A 22,649-nucleotide genomic window follows, 5' to 3' on the forward strand; every position below is an offset into this window, starting at 1 on the left:
ACCTTCCCTGCCTCCAGCAGCGCCCCAGCCCCCATCCAAGCATAGAAGCCTCCATTCTGGGCCATAGGTGAATGTCCAAATAATAATAATTGATCAATGATCAAGGGTTCCGGGAGGGGGCGGGGGGGGGGAATGAGGAGCTGATCCCAAGGGCTCAAGCAGAAAGCAAATGTCTTGAGAGTGATGATGGCAAAAAATGTACAATTGTGCTGACACAATGGATGTATGCATGGATTGTGATAAGAGTTGTATAATCCCCCAATAAAATGATATAAAATAAATAAAAAATAAAGTGCTGAAAAACAAAGCAAAACGTGAATGTCCTCTCAAACCTGGAGAAACGATTTGATTTTTTAAAGGAGGAAGAAGAGAAACGATGCAGAATATAGGCTCGGGACGCGGCCGCGGGCAGCAGGTCCAACCTCTCCTCATAGACAGGACCTGGCATCTTGCTGGATTTCGTCTCATAACTATATTCGAGTATCGAGGATTTGAGGCTTCGGAACGGAAGCAGCTATTTGGGATCTTGACTCGGGAGACTCACACGAACTGGGTAAATACAACACCCACAGCAGCGGCGCGATCACACTGCACCACAGTAACAATGCAGGGTGGCAACATTGTTTCAAAGGACATTAAATCGGGCCGCAGCCCGCCGCCTAGCGAGTGGCGCGCCGTGATCGTATAGTGGTCAGTACTCTGCGTTGTGGCCGCAGCAACCTCGGTTCGAATCCGAGTCACGGCACACGGTCGTACTACGCTTGAGCAGGTCTCTCACTTCTTTTCTTTTGTTATGTCTCCTTTTTTAAAAAGGATTTTAATTTCCCCACGGCCATCGAGTGCATTTCGATCCACGATGACCCTATAATACAGAAGAAAGCTGCCTGTCGGCGTTTCCAGAAGTGTAACTCCTTACGGGAGCACACAGCCTTGTTTTCAGTAGCTCCCTCCAATGCTCGCAGGCCGACTGTTTGGGGCAGGATACAAATTCGCGCAGCGGCAGCCACTGGGGCCAGAGGGTCTCCTTCGACCTTTCTGGAGCAGCGGCGAGCACCCTTCCTCGGGAGGTTGGAGAGGAATCCTGAGTCCCGAGAGGACCCACGCCTGAGGCTGGGAACTCGCTCGGCGATTTATTCGGGCCACACAACATTTTGGTATTGAAGAACAAACTCGTGACCCCAGATAAACAATGAATGGGACCACTTTGCTCAAGAATGCATCGCCTTCTCCCCTCTGAGCGCCCCCGGCCCCCGGCCCCCGTTAGCGGAGAACGAGGCTGGGGCAGCTCGCGGGGCTCGGCAGCGAGTTTGCGCTCGCCGGCGGCTCCCCGCGCTCCTCCCGGAGCCCAGCAGACCCACTTCTCCGAGCGACCTGGCTCAGCAGACGTTGGCGAAAACGTGGGGTCTCGGGATGAGTCCGGAGCGGCTCGATGGCAGTGGGAGGAGGACTGGATTCCCATGGTGGGGCTCATGCAATTCCTATCACAGGCCAGACTGTCTTTTTTAAAAAGTGATAACACTGTAGGAAAGGGATCAAGCCCGGTGCCCGGCTAGCTCAGTCGGTAGAGCATGAGACTCTTAATCTCAGGGTCGTGGGTTCGAGCCCCACGTTGGGCGCGCAAGCTTTTTACTTTTCAAACGAAGGCTTCTATTAAGCCGTTAACTAACTTACTTAGTAGCTTCCAAATTAGTATTGCTGCCGCAGCTAAAACTTTAGCTCACGATTCCAGGAATCTTTTCCATTAGGTCCCAATTCAGCAAACAGAAATTGGCCTGGAGATGCCAGGATCTCTTATCTGTGAGACAAGGGTTCCTCATTTGCGGCCTACCCAACAGAGCCGCTCCGGGAGGCAGCGATGAGTGGCGGCCCACAGCTCCGAGTACCAATCCCAGAAGCTCCACGATCCCCACCTCCTCCTCAGACTCTGTCCTAGAAGGCGCCTTCCTTCGGACATGATCAGATGGAAACACATTCCTTCTCACATTGATGGGAAACTATACATACATGTATTTCAACATAAATATGTATATACTATATGTTTTTGTACGTGTATATTTTTAAGGACGTCACCTACGGACCTAAGGTGCGTGCGCCTAACCCAACAGCCATGGTATTTTCAGTCGCCCATCTACATGTGAAAGTTGGACACTGAAAGAAAGACCCAAGAAGAATGGGTGCATTTGAATCATGGTGCTGGCAAAGAATATGGAACGCACCGTGGACTGCCCGAAGAACCAACAGGTTCTTGGAAGAAGTACCGCCAGAATGCTCCTTACAGGCCAGGGTGGCCAGACTTCCTCTCAGGGACTTTGGACATGTTAGCTGGGGAGACCACTGCCCTGCACCTTAGGGACACGTGCTTGGTAAAGTAGAAGGGCAGCACAGAAAAGGAAGGCCCTGGACAAGATGGACTGACACAGGGATTGCAACACTGGGCTCCGACAACACAAGTCTGAGGATGGTTCAGGACCGGTCGTGTTTTGTGCTGTCTTACACAGGCTCTCTATGGGTCACAGCCAACTCAAAGGCACCGAACATATTTTCAGCACATGGGTTGGGAATGAAGGGGCAGACAGGCAGGCAGATGATAGATTGAGATCGTGTGTGTGGTAAAAATACACATAACGAAACAGATGCCAACTCAGCTGTTTCTACATGGACAACGAATTAACATTGATTTCATTCTTCAAGTTGTGCAACCCTTCCCACTATCATTTTCCAAAGCATTTCGTTGGGAAATGATTTATCCTCAAACATAAAAAGTGATTGCCCCAAAACAAGAGGGAGGGTGGAGGGGAGATGGGGAGAAAGGGGAAACCGATGACAAGGATCTACATATAACCTCCTCCCTGGGGGACAGACAACAGAAAAGTGGGTGAAGGGAGACGTCGGACAGGGTAAGACATGAGAAAATAATAATTTATAAATTATCAAGGGTTCGTGAGGAAGGTGGGGCGGGGAGGGAGGGGAAAATGAGCTGAAACCAAGGGCTCAAGCAGAAAGCAAATGTTTTGAGAATGATGAGGGCAACGAATGTTCAAATGTGCTTGACACAATGGTGGCTTGTGATAAGAGTTGTCGGAGCCTCCAATAAAATGATTTTTTAAAATCCTTTCTTTTAGTTCCACTTAAGAGACGAATCTTTGCACTGCCTCTTTTCGTGTTTGACTGATGTATAGAAGGACTCTCGGAATAAAAGTCGCTAAATTTCAATTTGCTTTTTTAAGCAGCCAGCGTTTAAAGGAAAACCTAACGTCCCTGGGTGGGCTCGAACCACCAACCTTTCGGTTAACAGCCGAACGCGCTAACCGATTGCGCCACAGAGACACACGGCAGGCTGCTTGCAAACTCCTGTTCTGATGTCAGAAACGAGCCCTTTAACCCCCGGCTCCGGGCAACCCCCCTGTTTCCCGATTCTCCCAGCCACGCGCGCTCCACGTGCTGGCACACGGTGGGCACTCACGGGCGTTGGCAGCCACGTGAGGGGCGCCTCAGGGGTCAACCGACGGCCGGCGGAGCAGGGGGCAGGGGATAGCCGGAAGCGGGGAAAGGATCGGGCTGCCCACCCGGCTCCGCGTCAGGACCTTGTCTGAAACAAGGGAGTGGGAAGTGATGCCCATCGCCACTGCCCAGCACGGTCGTCAGGGGCAACAGGGCGGTGCTGCGGAGGAGCCACCCAGCCCGCTTCCTACCAGGCGGCCAGGGAGCACAGCCGATTGCTCGTGAAGTGTCGGATATATACAACCCTTTAAAAATACGACTGCGCTGTGGATGTGTGTGACATGAGAGTTCCATCTCAGTAGAAACTAGGGGGGGGGGGGGTACAGTACAGCCGTGCAACTGGAATTCGATTTAGAAGGGGAAAGTCCCGGCAGCTTCGGAGCCCTCTGCGGGTCACTTGCAAACTTGCCTTCTACTTGGGCTTGGGCTCGGGCTCGATGGTAACCTTAATTAATGACAAGTTTGTTAACTGGCGGCTTCCTTTGGCGCTGCGGGTGGAAGGTGCGGTGGAGGAGACGCCGCAGGTGCACGCGGGGTCGCGAGAAGGCTCGCTTGCGCCTGAAGAGCGGGAGAAAAGTAGCCCAAAGGCCGTGGTGAGTTAGAAAAGTGCAGGCTAAGGGTGGACCCGTGCTACGTCTCGGTGGGACCTCTTGGAAGAGACGCGTTGACCCTGGACGTCCTTCTTCCCAACGAGTTGCAGGTTTCAGCACAAGTGGGGCGTTCTCCAAGGCCGGGGCAGGTGGAGTGCCCCCCGCAGCCCGACGCCTCGCCGCCGTCCACGCCCGACAGTCTGATGCTCCGGAGCCAGAAACGTAGGAGCCTGGGCCGCGCCGAGTGCAGACCAGCCCAGGGACGAGGGCAGGTATGGAACTCCCTGGCCTCCCCCTGGCAGGGAGCGGAGACGCTCACGGCGCCTCGTCACCCGTCTGGGTTGGGCACGACTTGAGAACGGCCCAGCAACCAGACCCAGGCGTTGTAGGCGGCTCTGAAACCCACGGGCCAGCGCTACCCTGTCCTGTGGGCTCGCTCTGCGTCACTGCCCTCGATCGCAGCGAGGCCTTTGAGCGTGGCTGCTCCGGGGACCGTGCGGTTCCCGCGTGGGCCACGAGGTCTTTCCTCCCGGAACTCTGCTGCCCCCGGACACTGCTGCTTTTGTTCGGCCTGAGAGTTCCAATGTCCCTGCGACCTGCTGACTGTCCCTATAGATTTCTTATGTTGGACTATCCAAGCTCGGGGTCGTCTCGGATGGATGGCGCTTCCTAAACTTGGGGGGTTGCTGCTATCATTCTCTCTCCCATCGATTGTGGAAGCCTCACACAGATGTGACAGTAACCTGCCTCTGATATGTCGTTCTAAATGTTCTAGTCTTACACGTGAAAAGCCATTACTCCCAGAAAAATGCACAGGTTTCAACAGGGCCCCACAGGGAGTTCTCCCAGAAGGAAGGTGAACTTGTCTGGGACAGAAGCCAAATGGGAACAGCCCCCAGCTCCGCCTAGAGGAGGCTGGAGAAGAGGAGGAGAGGGAGATTTTAGAGGGAAGAGACAAAATTGGGGCGATGTCTGTGAAGGCGAACTCGGGCACAGGACGAGTGAGAGGTAAACTGAGGCACGGGGAGACGGACAAAGATAACTGACAGGACAAAGGGAGAGCAGAAACAAAAATAGTTTTATTAGTTGGGGAACTCCCGGGCAAAGCCCCGTGGTCTAGCAAGTAGCCCAGGGGAATCATGGGCTTTACCTGAGGCTTGGGACTTCTAAAGGAAAGCAGGAAGAGGGAGGTCCGTGCTGTATGTGGCAGCAAGGTTTGTGGCCCAGGATGTAGTTTATCAGTTCTGGCAGGCAGGCTGACCAGTAGTCAGGGAGTCCGGCATTCTGGGCATTGTTTCTTAGTCTCCTCATTCCAGGGGGGGCAGCTGCTGACCTCTGAGGATGTACAGGGAAGCAGGGCCTGTTTGGACCAGGGATTGACTAGGCAGGCTGAATCTCCTTTCCAGCTCTTCAGGAGGATAGAATGTCAAGGCCCCCATTTCCAGTGTCTCAGGAAGATTCATGACCTATTGGAGTATGCCACAACATTCCAAGGAGCTCATCTCTCCAGACCAAGCACTCCAGGGAGTAGGTTGACAAACAACAAAGGCACTTCCCACAGATCACATTCTGACTCAAGGTCCTGCAGCTGCAAACAAAGTCTCCCTTCTTGTTGACAACGCATATCTCCCACCGCCTCACTACAGGCTGCGATTCCCTTGACCTAACTTGTTGGGTCTCTGAACCTGCCCAGGAGCTCAGGATGCTCCTGTCCCTCTCTCTGCTCCCCCTTCCCTCCCGGGAGCTCTCTCCCCGCCCTAATAAAGCCGCTCCTAACCTCACGTTCTTTGTCTCAGCCCTAGCTCTGTTCGGTGTCTCAGTGTTGACCGCTCACTGTGCACTAATGCTAGTGATGGCAGTGTGTCTCTCTAGGGCTCCTCTCCCTATCTTGGCCCCCCGAGGCCCTGATTCTGTATCATTTTCTACTGGACCCACCAACCTAGGTCTAGACCTTTCTAACCGGACTGGTATCTGTCCTCTCTTTTGTGGCCCTAGGAGAGTCTTAAACTCACTGCCATAAAGTCGATTGAGTCACAGTGACCCTATAGGACAAGGTAGTAACATTTGAGGAGTAGAAAGCCTGGTGTCTTTCTCCCAAGAAACAGCTGGTGGTTTCAAACTGCTGACCACTGAGGTTCCCATAGAAGAGTCAAAAGCATTGAGTCACCCTCAGAGATGCTGTTAGGTAGCTAGAGGCAGAAACTAGGGGTTGTCCATCTGCATGCTAAGGCCTCCCTTCCCTCTTACAAGAAGTTGGAAGCTGATCAAGGCTAGAGGGCATGCACAAATTCAGGCCTTTGAGACAGGAAGTCGGTACACTTGGGAGGGCCCCATCCTAGGCCAGGTAAGCTTAACTCAGCCAATGGGGTCAACCGTGGACCATGCCTCCCAGCAGAGGGCCCTGGAAAAGCCAGAAGCCAGAACCCACTGCCCTATTTTCCAGCTGCTCCTGGCTGGCCTCCGGTTGTCACATGTGGGTGTGAAGTGCCCTGAGGGTGCCTGTGTAAAACCTGAATCTTCTCTGTAGAAACTCACTCAGATCACAAACCAGGCTTTGGTGCGAATTCTTTCTCCTGTGAAGCTGAGGACTGAGGTATTTCCCACCCGATGAATCAAACAATGCTTAGCCACAAAAATCATAAAAGAGGAACTAGAGAAAAATTCTCAGACTGCCCAATAGGCTCATAACCTTGTGACCTACCAGCAGGGATTCAAATTATGCATATACTGTGTGACACCCATTCACCAAGAGGAACTGGGCCACAGCCCCTACTGGATGCCCAAACAGCTCACAGCGGAGAGCTCTGAAGCCCTGATCGCAGCTGAGCAGTGGGAATAGACACTCTTGATATAAACTTCTCCTTCACACCTGCACCAACCCCACAAAAACTGTTTGAATAACGCTCTGTGTGTGGCTTACAGAACGCGTTCTCTCTCATTATTGGATGCGCACAGCATTGCTTCTGATCAAGAATTATTCATTTGAGAGTTTCATTAAACTCATGGTTTTACCCTGGAGGGACTTGAGTGATGGAATGATACTTTTGCAGATTCTGTTTCAGTGCCAGTGGGTGACAAAACTGTGAGGATCTCAGGAATATCCCGCAGGATGTAGTGTATGCTATGGTGATGTTCCCCTCAGCTTCACAAATCCACGGAGTGGCTTTTCTATTACCTTCAGTGATACATTAGTAACATGTTTGCTTCTTGCCCCATTCAACTCTGACCTCTACTGATTTAAATGTCTTAGTTTCCAAAAGAAGAATGACACCAGGAGATAGCATAATGGTACACTGCCACCTGGCCACTTTCTGCACTTCATGACTGGGACTCAATCGATAAAAGGTTGGGTTTAGTTTACTGTCTGATAGGATTAATGCTCATCATTAAAGGGGAACAAGAAGAAAGACTGGGTTTTCTACTCACGTAGAGAGTTCCAAACTCGGAAGCCCACAGGGGGCAGTTCGATAGGGTCTTGTCCTGTAGGGTTGCTATGAGTCAGCAATGATTCGATGGCAGTGAGTTTTGGTTTGTTGTTGTCGAGAGGTTGGAGACAGAGGCGCGGAAGGGGATGAGGCTCGGTCAGGAATGAGGTTAGTGAGGCTTTACTAGGGCGAGGGAAAACTCCCAGATGAGTTCCTCCTACCCAACTAGTTAGGTCAGGAAAGTCGCAGCTTGTTGTGAGGCGATGGGAGATGTATAGGGCTCGAGCTAAGGAAGTATACCTTGACAGAAGGAAGGGGGATTTTTTATTGCTTGTAGCTGCAGGGCCTGAGTCAGAATGGGGTGGGAAGTCATCAAGTTGTTTGCAAACCTGCTCTCTAGAGTGCTGGGGAAGGGCTGCACAAACCAAACCCCGGCCTGGAGAGATAAGCTTTGAGGTGGTGGGCAGGAGTTGCATAGTTCAATAATCATCCATCTTCCAGAGAGAGGCTGGGAATGGGGGCTGTGAGGTTTCATCTTCCTGAGGAGCCGTAGAGGAGGTGGGGTCTGCCCAGTCCAGACCCGACCCAAACATTTGTTAGATGCTATCAAGTTGGCTCCTACCAATCTCAACTTTACGCACAATAGAAGGAAACACTGGTCGCCATCCTCACAGTTGTTCCTATGCTTGAGCTCATTGTTGCAGCATGGGGAGGGCCCTGTGTTCTGCCCCTCTACTGTACCAAGAATAATGTCATTTTTTAGGGAGCATGTCTAAAGTACATAAGACAAAGTCTGGCCTCCCTCGCTCTAAGGAGCACTCTGGCCATCCTTCTTCCAAGATAGATTAGCTTTGTCCTTTGAGCAGTCTATTACACTGTGCATATTCTCCTCTCCTCCAGTATCACAATTCAAATGCATCTCTTCTTCAGTCTTCCTTATTCAGTATCCAACTTGCACATGAATATGAGGTAATAGAAAATACCATGGCTTGGGTCAGGCACATCCTAGTAACACCTCTGCTTTTCAACACTCCAAAGAAGTCTTGTACAGCAGACTTCCCTCCTGCAATGTGTCTTATCTCTTGACTGCTGCTTCCATGAGCATTCGTTTGACCTGCCAGCTACAATTTTAGGAGACAGTGACCTGGGAAACACAAAACCAGGCGCCTGGATGACAAGCGGGCTTGGAGTAAGGTAAATGTGGCAATGGAAAGAAAGCAAAGGTCTATTTCCAAGCTCCTGGGCGAGGTTCACAGGTCTCTAACATGGGCCAGAGAAGTCTCTCAGCCCAGAAGAGAGGTGAGGAGTTTTATAACCTGGGTGGAATTTTCCACTGCAACTCTGTGGTCTGCAAATCTGGAGCTAAGCAACAATGTTCAAAATTATCTGCAACAGTTTATCCTTCTGCATCAGCTCCGGGTATCTCTTCACTCGCCTGCCCTGCTAACTCCCACTTCCGTCTGACATTTTGTGGGAGCTTTCAATTAAGATGAAGAAGAGTATTATAGAACACAGATACCTACACTGAAAATACTTATCAGAATATGTTTCTGGATACTTTGAATAAATACAAGTTAAACTTGCTACGTGGACTACTGCATATAATATAATATGTGTCAAATCCATCTCTTTGAGGGCCTTCTCCTGCACAGTCCCTTCGTTTTATCAAGCACGACGCCATAACTTCAAGGTGTTCCAAATTAGGGTACTTGCTCTTTAAAACTAATGAAGAATACTTAGGCCTGAACGGAACCGAACAGCGGCCACAAATCTTAAACATAACTCGGCAATTTAGAACTCCAGCCTAACACTCACAGTAGCGAGTCCACTAAACCCTGAGTAGCTGCTGCAAGAGAAGACTCAGGCATAGCGAAGACCGTTACGGTTGGAAATTACGCAGTGGCAAGAACCACTGGCCAGATACACACGAAAACGACGGTCACGAGGACAAAACACGCTACTACCCGAAGTTAGGTAACTAACTCCAAGGACACACAACACAACCCGGCCCCCGCAGGGCGAACAGGCACGCGAAGTCAGCACAAAGGAGCGAGGAAGAAAAAGAACTAGTCTGCTTTTTGAAAACCGCCGAATCAGGGGAGAGCGCGAACGCAGTCCCCCACTACCACAAATTATGCAGTCGAGTTTCCCACATTTGGGGAAATCGCAGGGGTCAGCACATCCGGAGTGCAATGGATAAGCCTCGCCCTGGGAAAACCACCTTCGTGATCATGGTATCTCCCCTGCCAGGTAAGTATGAGTTGCTCGCCCGCTCGCCCCACGCGCGCTCACAACCCATACACTTTACACACACGGACACTTACACAACCTCGCTCCGGAGCCCTCGTAGCCCTTCATCCCTCTCCCGACACACAGCCCCGAGCGACTGCCCTTCACTCCTTCCCACTCCGCGGAAAATCACCGCGTGTTTTAGCAGCACCTGTGGATCCAGCAGCCACTGCGCCGCCTCATCTACATAAGACACGCCCTGTGGGGGCGGTCTGAAAGCGCGCTTTCCTCCAATCCACGCCCCACTCCCTTTCGCGTTTTCCTCCACCCATTGCTCCCAGCAGGCCAATGAGCGGCGGGCCTGCAGCCCAGAGGGAAGCGACGTCTGCCTCCCCCTTCCCCTTCCCCTTCCCCTTCCCCCACCTACCGTCGCTCCCCCGGGCGCCCCGCCCCGCCCCGCCCCGCCCCGCGGCGTCGCAGCCGTCGCCGCGCTCCAGGGGTGGGGGGCTCGTCTCTCTGGCGCGTAGCTGTAGCCCCTGTATCCTGATAGCAATAACGGCTCTTCCGTGCCCAGAACAGACTAATCGTTACAAAGGAAACCGAACAAATAAGTCTGCTTTGAATGAATGCTCTTTAGATGTGAGGATGGCAAAGCTTTGGCTCTCGTCCTTATCACATGTTGTCCGAGGGGACCAGTCCCTGGGACACCATCATGCTTGCTAAAGTAGGTCAGCAAACAAAAGGGAGACAGACCCTTAGGAGATGGATTGAGGGAGTGGCTGTACGGTAAGAGCTTCAATTCTGAGCTGTAGGTTTGTGGAAAACACTTTACCGTGAGAGCCCTAAAGCCACCATTGAACCTTTTCGTTTTTAAAAACTTGGGGCTTTTACAACTCTGATCACAATCCATACATATATCCATTGTGTCAAACACATCTACACATTTGTTGTCACCATCTTTTTCAAAACATTTTCTTTCTACTTGAGCCCCTGGCAGGAGCCCCTCATTTCCTGTCCTCCACGCCTCCCCCTACTTCCCAGGCGCTTTCTCCGCTGCACCCCCACCCTCTCTCCTCCATGTTCCCTTGATAATTTATGAATTCTTCCTTTATTTTTTTCATATCTTATACCTACGCTGTCTCATTTCACCCACTTGCTGTCCGTCCCTCTGGGAAAGGGATCATTGGGTCGTTTCCCCTATGCCTTCCCCCTTCCCCTGACCCTCCTAGTACTGCTGCCCCTTTATTGGTCCTGAGGGGTTTGTCTGTTCTGGATTCCCTGTGTTACAGGCTCTTATCTCTACCAGAATGCATATTCTGGGCTAGCCAGATTTGTAAGATAGAATTGGGGTCATGGTAGTGGGGCAGGAAGCATTAAAGAACTAGAGGAAGGTTGTGTTTCATCGGTGCTTTACTGCACCCTGACTGGCTCGTCTCTTCCTTGTGGCCCTTCTGACAGGGGGTGTACAATTGACTACTGATGGGCTTTGGGCCTTCACTCTTCCTCCGCCTCATTCCCATTGATATGCTTTTTGCTTGTTTGTTTTGGGTCATTGATACCTGATCCCATCGACACATGGGCTAATCACACAGGCTGGTGTGATTCTTCCATGTGGGCTTTGTTGCTTCTCAGCCACATGGCACTTGTTTATCTTCAAGCCTTTAAGACCCTAGATGCTAAATCTTTTGATAGCCAGGCACCATCAGCTTTCTTCACCATATTTGCTTATGCACCCATTTTGCCTTCAGTGATCATGTCGGAGAAGGTGAACATCACAGAGTGCTGTGTTAGTAGGACAAATTGTTCTTGTGTTGAGGGAGTACTTGAGTGGAGGCCCAATGTCCAACTGCTACCATAATACTTTATAAATAAATATATGTACATAGGACTAGTCTCCTGTCCCCTCTTTCTTGTCCACTCTGGAACTGTCAGTCCCATTGTTCTCTCCTTTGGATTGTTCATCCCGGCTGTCTTGTCCAGATAGACATTCATAGAGCAAAAACAAAGCAGAGCAAAACATAACAACAAAAAAAAGGACACAAAATACATCAACAACAGCTAATACAACAAAAGAAAGACCAACAGTAAAAACGGAAAAGCCCTGATACAGTTCCAGGTCTGTTGCTTGACCTTTATGCGTGTTTTCCAGTGGAGTCCACCTTTGGCATTCCTCAGACTTTGTTGCTTTGCTCCCCTTGCTTCTCTGCTGTATGCCTCAGTGTTTCATCCCTGGGGTGGGGTTGGATCTGGCAGAGCTCCTGCACCGTGGTGTCCCCAGTCCTGTCCCCCTTAGCACTGTGTCAGTGAGGGACATATCTTCCTGTCTCCAGGTGGGACCCGTCCTGTGATCCTCTCAGTGCATTGCCTGCTATGAGTCGGACATTGTCAGGGCTTGGTGGGCAGGGGTGTGCTCCACTCTCTTCCTCTCCCTTTACTTGCTCCTGTGTGCTCTGATCATACATGTTTCCCTCCCGCAGTTGTAGCATTGTTTCTTCCTTTGTGATAGTGGCTTAACATTTTAATGTTAATGGCATATCACAAAGAAGACTAGCTTTGAAAATTAAGCTTAAAAAGATAGAAAGTTAGGCTGAAGTAGAATATCTGTTCTGTTCTGGGCACGGAAGAGCCGTTATTGCTATCAGGATACAGGGGCTACAGCTACGCGCCAGAGAGACGAGCCCCCCACCCCTGGAGCGCGGCGACGGCTGCGACGCCACGGGGCGGGGCGGGGCGGGGCGGGGCGCCAGGGGGAGCGACGGTAGGTGGGGGAAGGGGAAGGGGAAGGGGAAGGGGGAGGCAGACGTCGCTTCCCTCTGGGCTGCAGGCCCGCCGCTCATTGGCCTGCTGGGAGCAATGGGTGGAGGAAAACGCGAAAGGGAGTGGGGCGTGGATTGGAGGAAAGCGCGCTTTCAGACCGCCCCACAGGGCGTGTCTTATGTAGATGAGGCGGCGCAGTGGCTGCTGGATCCACAGGTGCTGCTAAAACACGCGGTGATTTTCCGCGGAGTGGGAAGGAGTGAAGGGCAGTCGCTCGGGGCTGTGTGTCGGGAGAGGGATGAAGGGCTACGAGGGCTCCGGAGCGAGGTTGTGTAAGTGTCCGTGTGTGTAAAGTGCATGGGTTGTGAGCGCGCGTGGGGCGAGCGGGCGAGCAACTCATACTTACCTGGCAGGGGAGATACCATGATCACGAAGGTGGTTTTCCCAGGGCGAGGCTTATCCATTGCACTCCGGATGTGCTGACCCCTGCGATTTCCCCAAATGTGGGAAACTCGACTGCATAATTTGTGGTAGTGGGGGACTGCGTTCGCGCTCTCCCCTGATTTGGCGGTTTTCAAAAAGCAGACTAATTCTTTTTCTTTCTAGCCCCTTTGTGCTGGCATGGCGTGCCTGTTCGCCCTGCGGGGGCCGGGTTGTTGTGTTGTGTGTCTTTGGAGTTAGTTATCTAACTTCGGGTAGTAGCGTGTTTTGTCCTCATGACCGATGTCTTCGTGTGTATCTGGCCAGTGGTTGCTCCGTTCTGATCAGGCGTAAGTTTTCTGGAGCTCGCTCCGGACAAGCTTCCTCGTTAGTTTTAAAAAGCCAAGTACCCTGATTGGGGACACCGTGAAGTTATGGCGTCGTGCTTGATAAGGCGAAGGGAAGCGGAAGGCCGTCGTGGATTGACAGTTTGCTCAGGGACAATTGTGAGGATGGATGGCACAGGACGGGGGAAGTGCGTTGCTCTGTTGTGCATAGGATCATCATATTAAGGGGCTGTACATGTTGGTGTCCCCTTCTTTAGGGTTGCGCTGTTTTGTGAACGTTATGCTGTATTTAGTTGTGAAAACATGAAATACCATGTTGCACCTTGTAAGTCTTATTTTCAGAGATTCTTGCTTAAGATGACAACCTTTGGGTGAAATCTGGGAAAGTATGAAAAGTTCATCTGAAGTTGTTTGATTTACTCGAGCATTTGATTTTTCTTTTCCTCCCATTATTGTAGGTGGGAGGGGTAAGACCCTCCAATTGAAATAGATTTTATAGATCTATTACTTATTGTCTTAAGCATGACAGAGACAAAGGGTGAGAGAGAACATCAGCATGAGGCCCATAATGATGTCCAGAGGCTTTATAGCCCTGTGGCTCTTTTATTTAATAGAACAGGGGAAAGAAAGGAAAATTGTCACTCACAAAATGTGATGAGTGACTGATCGCTTTGTCACGGGCAGTACTACTAAAGTGGGAGAGAGCCGCGAGCTAGGAGACACATACATGTACATGGCAAGTGTACAAGATTGCTTCTGTTTGGGTCATGGATAAATCTTACCATGGACTGTGTGACCCTAACTTCCATCAAGGGCACGCCTAGGCCAGTCCCTCAAGCTGAGGCGGCCTCTCCCTGGGTTTGAAACCCATGCCCCTTTCCTGGCATGTTCTGCTACCCACTCTTCTATGATCTAATTCTTCCATCGTGTCAGGCCTGGTCGTCAGCCGTCCATTCCAAGACCCTTCACTGGAGTATAAGCACAGGCCTCTCCCAGCTCTTCCTAGGTCTGAGAGCCTGCACGGTTCATATATCAATGTCTTCTCACTAGCCCAGGACCCATGAATTCCTGGGAAGGAGTATTGTCTGACCTCGGTTTCACCAAAAATCACAGAGCTGCTTACCTAGTAGTTGTTCTTGAAATGTTTCTTTCCCTGTAAGAGGGATTATTTGGCTTGTGAGTGAGTGGAAGCCACAGTAGCACCCGGTTGACTCCCCTGGGGCTGACTCCCAGTGGTGCACCATTGTCCCCTTGCTGGCCAGTCTGCGGAACCTGGAGTGGAAAACTGGGAAGTCACGGTGTAACAATGCTTATTGAGAGGTAAGGAGATAAATAGCCGGATAATTGTTTAGATGAGTAAAAAGTGGTTAGCTCTGATGAACAGGAAATGTAGAAAAGGATCAGGAAGCCACTGGTTTTCATTGCAGTTTTGGGTGTATATTCCTTTTACACAAATCTATAGAGCATGACAATAATTTGTCACGTTTTATTTTTCACAAGACCTTTTATTTGTTACTATTAAAAATCTTAATTTTTACCTTTTCACGAAGATGGCGCGGAAGGCGAAGAAGGAAGCTCCTGCCCCTCCCAAAATGGAAGCCAAAGCAAAGGCTTTAAAAGCCAAGAAGGCCGTGCTGAAAGGCGTCCACAGCCACACACACACAAAAAGATCCACATGTCACCTACCTTCCGGGGGCCCAAGACCCTGAGACTGAGAAGGCAGCCCAAATACCCTCGGAAGAGCACCCCCAGGAGAAATAAGCTGGACCATCATGCCAACATCAAGTTCACCTCGACCACAGAGTCTGCCATGAAGAAGATCGAAGATAACAACACACTTGTGTTCATTGTGGATGTCAAAGCCAACAAGCACCAGAGCAAACAGGCTGTGAAGAAGCTCTATGACATTGACGTAGCCTAGGTCAACACCTTGATCAGGCCTGAGGGGAGAAGAAGGCATATGTTCGACTGGCTCCTGACTATGACGCTGTAGATGTTGCCGACAAAATTGGAATCGCCTAAAGTGAGCCCAGCTGGCTAATGCTAAATATAAACTTATTCAATATAAAAAGATCTTAATTTTAAACATGCTTCAACTGATTAGCCATCAGGTCCTTTCACTTTAGCACCTGTTTCGTCTCCAGTAGTTTTCCCAGAACAACCCCGACCCCATGAAGCTCCATGAGTTTTCCCAGTTCAAACTTGGGCTTCTTCAGGATTGTCACTTTTCTGATGAACACATCATAGAGAGGCTAGATTGGCAATCCTTTTCTATTTCCCAGTACTGCCTGGAATCAGTTTATTGACTGCTTTGCTTCTGCCAAGGTCTTTGCCTGCACCTCTCAGGTCAGCATTCCCATTATTTCTTTCAGACTGAGCAAAAGAGGGCTTCCAAATCTGAATGTTGCGCTTTTTAGTAAAACCAACACAGAAGAGATAAAGCAGATAGCCATCGGTAGTCTTGACGTCAAATGAGCTTCAATCGTGGCCTGTCGTTTCTTGACCACGTAAGATTCATGCCATGGAAGTTGTTCGGGCAGTTTGGGCCCTGAACATCCTCAGCAATCAGCTTGAATTTTCTAAATGCAACTTCACCATTCTGTAGATCAGCAAGGCTCACTTCAAAAGCTAGACCCTTGAGGCCATCAGATACAATTTTGGTCTCTTGAGCCCTGGTGACTAGCATTTTCCCAATATATAGATTTTTATTTTGCAGCTGGTCTCACCAATATTTCTTATATTGAACATAGCTGGTGCTTTCACATCAGACCAATCTTTCTTAGGAAACGGATCGGCCACTGTCTTCCTAGCTCCTTTTTGGCACCTTGTGTAAGGCAGTTGTTTTTGCTGACCGTCATGGTGCCGAGCAGAGAGCCAGCCAAAAGGGATGTAGAACATTTTGAAAGGTCATTGTATTGCAATTAAATTTCCAAGTAGTCCTATCCATCGCTCAGAGATTCTAGGTCTGTCTGTGCCATGGACACCAAAGTCTTCTCACTGTAAGTTTATAACAATCTTACTGGGGGAATTTTGAAGCAAACATCACATCTTTATTTCCCTTTTAATAAGCTGAACAAATGGGCTAGTAAACCCACAGGTACTCCCAGCTTATACTCTGAAGCATCAACGATGGAGAGGCCTGTCTGGGTCAGGTTTAGTGCTAAGCGATTCTGGGACCACGGAAACCCATTAAACCCTGAAGTCCTCAGCTTCCTCGTCAGCAACGTACCAAAGACTGTCTTCAGTGCTGCCGCAGATATATTAGACTCAGCAACCTTCTACCCCTTACTTCTTCCACTCATGTTCTCAGGATATGTCATCAGGAGCTATCCCCAGTTGCTGGAGAAGGACATCGTGCTTGGTAAAGTAGAGGAAGAGCCTCGGTGAGATGGATTGAGATAGTTTACTGTGCCAGCATGGCCGATAGACGCAAGTGGGATTAATTGAAGAGTGGAGATATAAGTGGCTCGGTGAGCCTCGCCTTTCTTGTCTCTCGCTCTTTAATCATCGAACCAGTGTGCGGCTGCCTTGCTTGTTCTGTGCCTCAGTTTAAAGGGCACATTAGCCTGTGGACTGTGTCGCTGTAAGTTGAGGTCCCTTTAAGACCACATGAATGAAATTTACATCTCTGGAGCTGAGGACTGAAGGTTGGTGACCTGCCTGGTTGTTTGCTGCCTGTGCTGGGACAGCCTAGCTCTCTCTACAGAGGACTGACTACCTGACGGCCCTCAAGAGTTAAAGGACTGCTAGTGTCTCACAACTCTGTCATGGGAGTGAGTTGCACTGAGCCATTTGTACTGCTTTATAATTTAACTGTTCATTTCTTATATATCTGTGTTTATAACTTAACGGTTCATTTCTTGTGTTATATATCTATCTTTATAAATTAGATATATCAGCAATCTGGTTTTATCTCTCTGGAGAACCCTGTCTAACACAGTGGGGTAGAAAGCTTCATCTTCATACAAGTCACGTGCAAATCGGGGGCCTCTGACAGGTAAGATAGGGCCTAAGGAAAGACATGGGAGAAGAGCAAGCTGGAGGCAGAAAAATAAAGAGGTGTTGTTTGGGTGTTTGGTTGGTTTGGGAGGAGTGGAGGGGGAGGGGAGCTTGCCATAAAATGATGGGGACAGTAACATCCATGTGACAACCTGGCTCACTTCAGGGATAGACCCAGGATCTGTCCAAAGCTGATTCCCACGAGGTAGCACTCAGACGCCCTTCCGCCCTGCAACCACTTTACCATTTCCAACCACCCGCTCCAAAGGCCAGTGGCCACCTGTCCAGCTAAGTGGTTCCTTAAGGGAGTAACAGGGCCCCAGTTCAGGACAGGATCACCGAGCACAGAGGCCGCCTCCCTTCTTGGCTTTGCTAGCTGTCACCACTGATCCTGCCACAGGTCCCTTCCAGGACTGCTGCCACCCCCAGCTCTGCTTCGGGGACCTGTTACTTCTCCCTTGTTTGTCCTGCGCTGATGGCTCACCGACTGACCACCAACCTGTGTCTTCATGGACTTGAAGATCCGAGAGTTAGAGAAACAGAGGCTAGAGCTTCTTGGGACTAGAAATCTTACAGGGTTCTCTGTTTCTGTTACTGAGGATGGTGGGGCCTGAGTAAATTTTCCAAATAGAAGCCCCCAAATCATTGACTCTGCCTGCATCGCAATAATGGAAAAATCCAGAGGGCCCACATTTCAAGTAGCAGTGAATGAAGAATTTTAAAAGGAAAGAACTGTTTACAAAGGTGTTCTCACCTGTCACCTCCTGTAGCTTCTGGGTCTTTGCGTGGGTCACCTGTGAGGTGACTCTTCTACTCTCATGTCTACCCTAACTCGATGGCAGTGAGTTTTTGAACAAGGAAGAATAGTTAAATTCATCCACCAATTACTAAAGGAAATGAGGAAATAGAAGTATGCTACCAACTTCTTCAGTCTGAAATTGATCAAAGATGCAATCAAAATGCATTAGTAATTACTTGTGATTGGAATGCAAATGGGAACAAAGAGGAAGGATTGGTAGTTGGAAAATAAGGTCTTGGTGATAGAAGTTGAGATCTCATGATCAACTGTTGCAACACAAATGACTTAGTCATTGGAAATAGCTTTCTATCAACAACACGGACTGACTGTACACGTGGACTACACAGCATGCTACATCAACTAACTACATTCTTAGAAAGGCGATGGAGAAGGACAATATTGTTGCCAAAGCAATCTCCAGGGCCGACTGTGAAACAGTCTATCAATGCAAACTCAGGTTGTAGCTAAAGAAAGGAAAAGCAAGCCCACCAGGAGCGACATTTGACCTTGAGTATATCCCACCCGAGTTTAGAGAACAATTCAAGAGCAGAAGTAACACTATAAACAGTAATGGCCTAACACCAGGCAAGTTGTGGGGTGGCAATAATGAATGGGCATCATATATGAAGGGGGCAAAAGGTCACTTAAAAGACAGATCCCTCTCCCCCAAGGACCAAACTGGATGTCAGATGAAACTTGCCCTCGAACATCAAGAGTAGCTAAAGGGGTGGGAGGAATGGTGACATCAAGAACTAATCACTGCCTCCTGTGCCGTATGCAGTGCGAGCGCCGACCTCTGAAGAAGCCCAATTTGCTGTGCTGTCTTTGTGACTGGCCTCAGACGTCTCCCACACGCCCCCCCCCCCTCCACCAGTCACTTCTGACACAGTCAGCTGTACTGCACGCTCTAACATTCTCAAAGACTACTGTCAACGGTCCCAGCTCACGTGTGGCCACAAAGCGAAGCCGTCTAAAGTCGCGCCTCTAGCACTGAGGGCCTTGCAACTAATGTTACCAATGTATGCATGCACCGCTGAGTGGAAACAATGTGTCCGCAGCACCCAAATGGCAATAAATAAAATGAAACTCAATCCCTACACGGAAAAAAACAAAAAAGAACTAATCAGAATATTTCAAAGGGCAGCTGAAGGAGACAACGTAAAGCATTATAATCAAATGTGTGAAAACTTGGAGTTAGAAACCAAGGGGGTATATAATGAACAGCTTCCAAGCTGAAAGAAGTGAAGGGGGGAATGCAGACCCGGAGTTGCAGTATTGGAGGATCCTGTGAGCAAAACATTCAACAACGCAAGAAGCATTCAAACAAGGCAGCAGGAATACAGTCACCGCTAAGTAGGACTGGTCAGTGTCCAGCCATTTCAAGAGGTAGCATGGGATCCCATGGTTTTGAAGGAAGAAGTTCACCGAGGGGCTTTTCCAAAGCATTGAAGGCGTTAGCATAAAACAAGGTTCCAGGAAATAACAGAGCAGCAATTGAGATGTTTCAACAAACTGATCACGTGTGTGCTGGAAACTCTCACTAGTCTGTGTGCTAAGAAATTTGGAAGACTACCGACCTGGACAAACCCACAGAAAGACATTCATATCTGTGTCCGTGCCAAAGAAAGGTGACTCAACAGAAGTTTTAAAACCATGTGACTAAAATCACATACAAAGTGGTCAACAGGGAGGTGACAGAAATTCAAGCTGGATTCAGGAGTTGATGGAAAGATTTCATAAGATGAAAGCAGAATATTCCAGAGAGAAGTTTCCTTGTATTTTATGGACTATGCAAAGGTAATTAGACTGAGTCACAATAAACCAGATAACACAGAGAAAAATGGGAACCCAGAACATTTCAATGTGTGTAGTTCTTTCCAGTTACTGGGGGCATAGTTGGTTAGGCATTGAGCTCACAACCACAAGACCAATGGTTCAAACCCACCAGGCACTCCGGGGTGGTGTACTCTTGTGAGGACGTAAGTGTCAGAAATCCAACGGGGCACTTGTGCTCTGTCCTGTAGGGACTCGATGAGTGAGAATCCAATTCCTCGACTCAACTAACCTCTCTCTTTAAAAAAAAAAAAAATCAATTTTCTTGCTTTTTTAAAAAGTTTTTTTGTCTTTTTAATGAGAAGATCACTTTACTGGGGTCTCTTACAGCTCTTATAACAATCATATCAAATATATTTGTACATAAGTTGCCATCATTATCTAAACATTTACTTTCTATATGAGCCCATGGTATCAGCTCCTCTTTTATCCCTCGTGGCACCCTTGATAAATTACTATTTTCATACCTTACGCTGACCACTGCCTCCCTTCCCCCACAGTTTGTGTTGTTCCCTGTGTGTCTGTTTATGTGTCAATCATTTTATTTTATTTATTTTTTGTGTGTGTCAATCATTTTAATCAGTCCCCCATTCCTCCCTTTTTGCCCCCAGCTTTCTCCTGGCCTCCTAACTCCCATTTCTGCTCCTGAGGGGTTTATCTGACCTGGATTGCTTGTGTTAGGAGCTCTGTCGGTACCAGTGTGCATGCTCCTGTCTAGCCAGAACAGAAAGGCAGGACTGGGGTCATGATAGTGGAGGGTGAGAAGCCCCCATGAATCAGAGGAATAGTGTGTGTTTCATCTAATATACCACGCCCTAAATGACTCATCCCTTCCTTGTGACCCTTCTGTGAGGGGATGTCCCATTGTCTAACGATGGGTTTGGGGGTCTCTGCTGGGCTCCCCACTTCTCAACAATGTTTTTTGTTTGTTTGCTTATTTGTTTGTTTTGGGTCTTCTGATGCCTGTTACCTGATCCCATCGACACCTCCTGATAGCACAGGCTGGTGTGCTTCTTCCATGTGGGCTTGTTGCTTCTCTGCTAGATGGCTGCTGGTTTAACTTCAAGCCTTTGAAGACCCCAGACACTGTATCGTTTGATAGCCATGCACCATCCACTTGCTTCAACACATATGCCTGTGTACCCATTTTTGTCTTCAGCAATCATGCTAGGAGAATGCCGATTTTTTAAAAACATTTTATTAGGGGCTCATATAACTCTTATCACAATCCATACATATACATACATCAATTGTATAAAGCACATCCGCACATTCCCTGCCCCAATCATTCTCAAAGCATTTGCTCTCCAGTTAAGCCCTCTGCATCAGGTCCTCTTTTTTTCCCCTCCCTCCCTGCTCCCCCCTCCCTCATGAGCCCTTGATAATCCACAGATTGTTATTTTGTCATATCTTGCCCTATCCGGAGTCTCCCTTCCCCCCCTTCTCTGCCGTCTGTCTCCCAGGGAGGAGGTTACATGTGGATCCTTGTAATCAGTTCCCCCTTTCCAACCCACTCTCCCTCCACTCTCCCAGCATCATCCCAATGCCGATTTTTTAGAACAAAGTGTTCTTTTGTTGAGAGAGGATTTGCGCAGAGGCCCAAAGTCCATCCACCATATAAATATATATATGCCAATAACTATTTTAGTGAATTAATATACTTACATATGTGCACACCTATGCTTATAGGTCTATTCATAGCTCTCCTCTGTTTTCTTAAACCGTCCCCCTGTCTCACCATCATGTTCGCCCTTCTGTGTTTTAGTAATTCCTCTCAGCTAGATTGCCGTTGCTCCAACACCCCCAGGACTTCTACTTCTGCCTCATTGTTGATGCAACACACCCGACCTTGAGGTAACTGAGACATTTATTACTATTGATAATATGCCCAAATCACTTGAGTTTTACACAGAGCCTCACCTCTGAGGCTTTTTTTTTTTTTGGTTCATGTAATACTTGGCCCGTATGAAATAAAAGAAATTTGGAATGCACACTTTAGTTTCATGCTTGTTAAGGGACAGAAAACCAAGGGAAACGTAAACTGTGTCCTCCCTCCAGACACACACATCATACAGTAGCTCGAGCCAAAAATCATTTTGTTCCAAAAAGCCAGACTAGAAACATTGTATTCAGTCAAAGCAGCTTGAAGAAATGTAAACTGCCCCAAATGTTTAAACTATTTGATGTTTAAGTTACAGTGGTAACCACAAATTGATAAAGTAGAAAGGGCAAGAGCAACCATAACAACTGGTAAGTGTTGCTGGAAAGCACAGAAAAAGTCAGAGTGGGAGCCCAAAGCCCATGTGTAGGCAACTGCACAGAAGGGTTTCAGGGAGGAGACGAGCCAGTCAGGGGGCAGTGTAGCAAAGGTGAAACATACAACTTTCCTCTACTTCCTAAATGCTTCTTCCTTCCCCACTATCATGATCCCAATTCTACCTTCCACATCTGGCTAGACCAGAGGATGTACACTGCTACAGATAGGAACTGGAACCACAGGGAATCCAGGGCCGATGATCATCCCTTTAGGACCAGTGGTGTGAGTGGCCATATCGGGCTGGTGGAGGAAGGGTGGGGTAGGAAGTGGGGAACAATTACAAGGATCTACGTATAACCCCCTCCCTGGGGGGCGGACAAGAGAAAAGTAGGTGAAGGAAGACATCAGACAGTGTTAGATATGACAAAATAGGACCCGAGTGCGGGCTGCGTTCGGTCCCCGCTGGGCTGCTGCCCTCTCAGGGCTGCCGCA

The 22,649-nt window shown here is 49.0% G+C and overlaps 5 non-coding genes across 5 annotated transcripts; 3 read left to right on the forward strand and 2 right to left on the reverse strand.

Annotated features, from left to right (window-relative positions):
• The first annotated feature begins 673 nt into the window (after positions 1–673).
• On the forward strand, positions 674–745 carry TRNAH-GUG (transfer RNA histidin (anticodon GUG)). The gene has a single exon. It is a non-coding gene; the product is annotated as a tRNA-His (tRNA).
• A 798-nt stretch (positions 746–1,543) lies between these two features.
• On the forward strand, positions 1,544–1,616 carry TRNAK-CUU (transfer RNA lysine (anticodon CUU)). The gene has a single exon. It is a non-coding gene; the product is annotated as a tRNA-Lys (tRNA).
• Positions 1,617–3,253: 1,637 nt separating this feature from the next.
• Positions 3,254–3,327, reverse strand: TRNAN-GUU (transfer RNA asparagine (anticodon GUU)). The gene has a single exon. It is a non-coding gene; the product is annotated as a tRNA-Asn (tRNA).
• Positions 3,328–9,610: 6,283 nt separating this feature from the next.
• LOC142437985 (U1 spliceosomal RNA) lies at positions 9,611–9,774 on the reverse strand. Its single transcript, XR_012782479.1, has one exon. It is a non-coding gene; the product is annotated as a U1 spliceosomal RNA (small nuclear RNA).
• Positions 9,775–12,900: 3,126 nt separating this feature from the next.
• Positions 12,901–13,064, forward strand: LOC142437997 (U1 spliceosomal RNA). The gene has a single exon (XR_012782489.1). It is a non-coding gene; the product is annotated as a U1 spliceosomal RNA (small nuclear RNA).
• The last annotated feature ends 9,585 nt before the right edge of the window (positions 13,065–22,649 follow it).

The sequence above is a fragment of the Tenrec ecaudatus genome, chromosome 1 (assembly GCF_050624435.1).
Source record: "Tenrec ecaudatus isolate mTenEca1 chromosome 1, mTenEca1.hap1, whole genome shotgun sequence".
Taxonomy (NCBI): domain Eukaryota; kingdom Metazoa; phylum Chordata; class Mammalia; order Afrosoricida; family Tenrecidae; genus Tenrec; species Tenrec ecaudatus.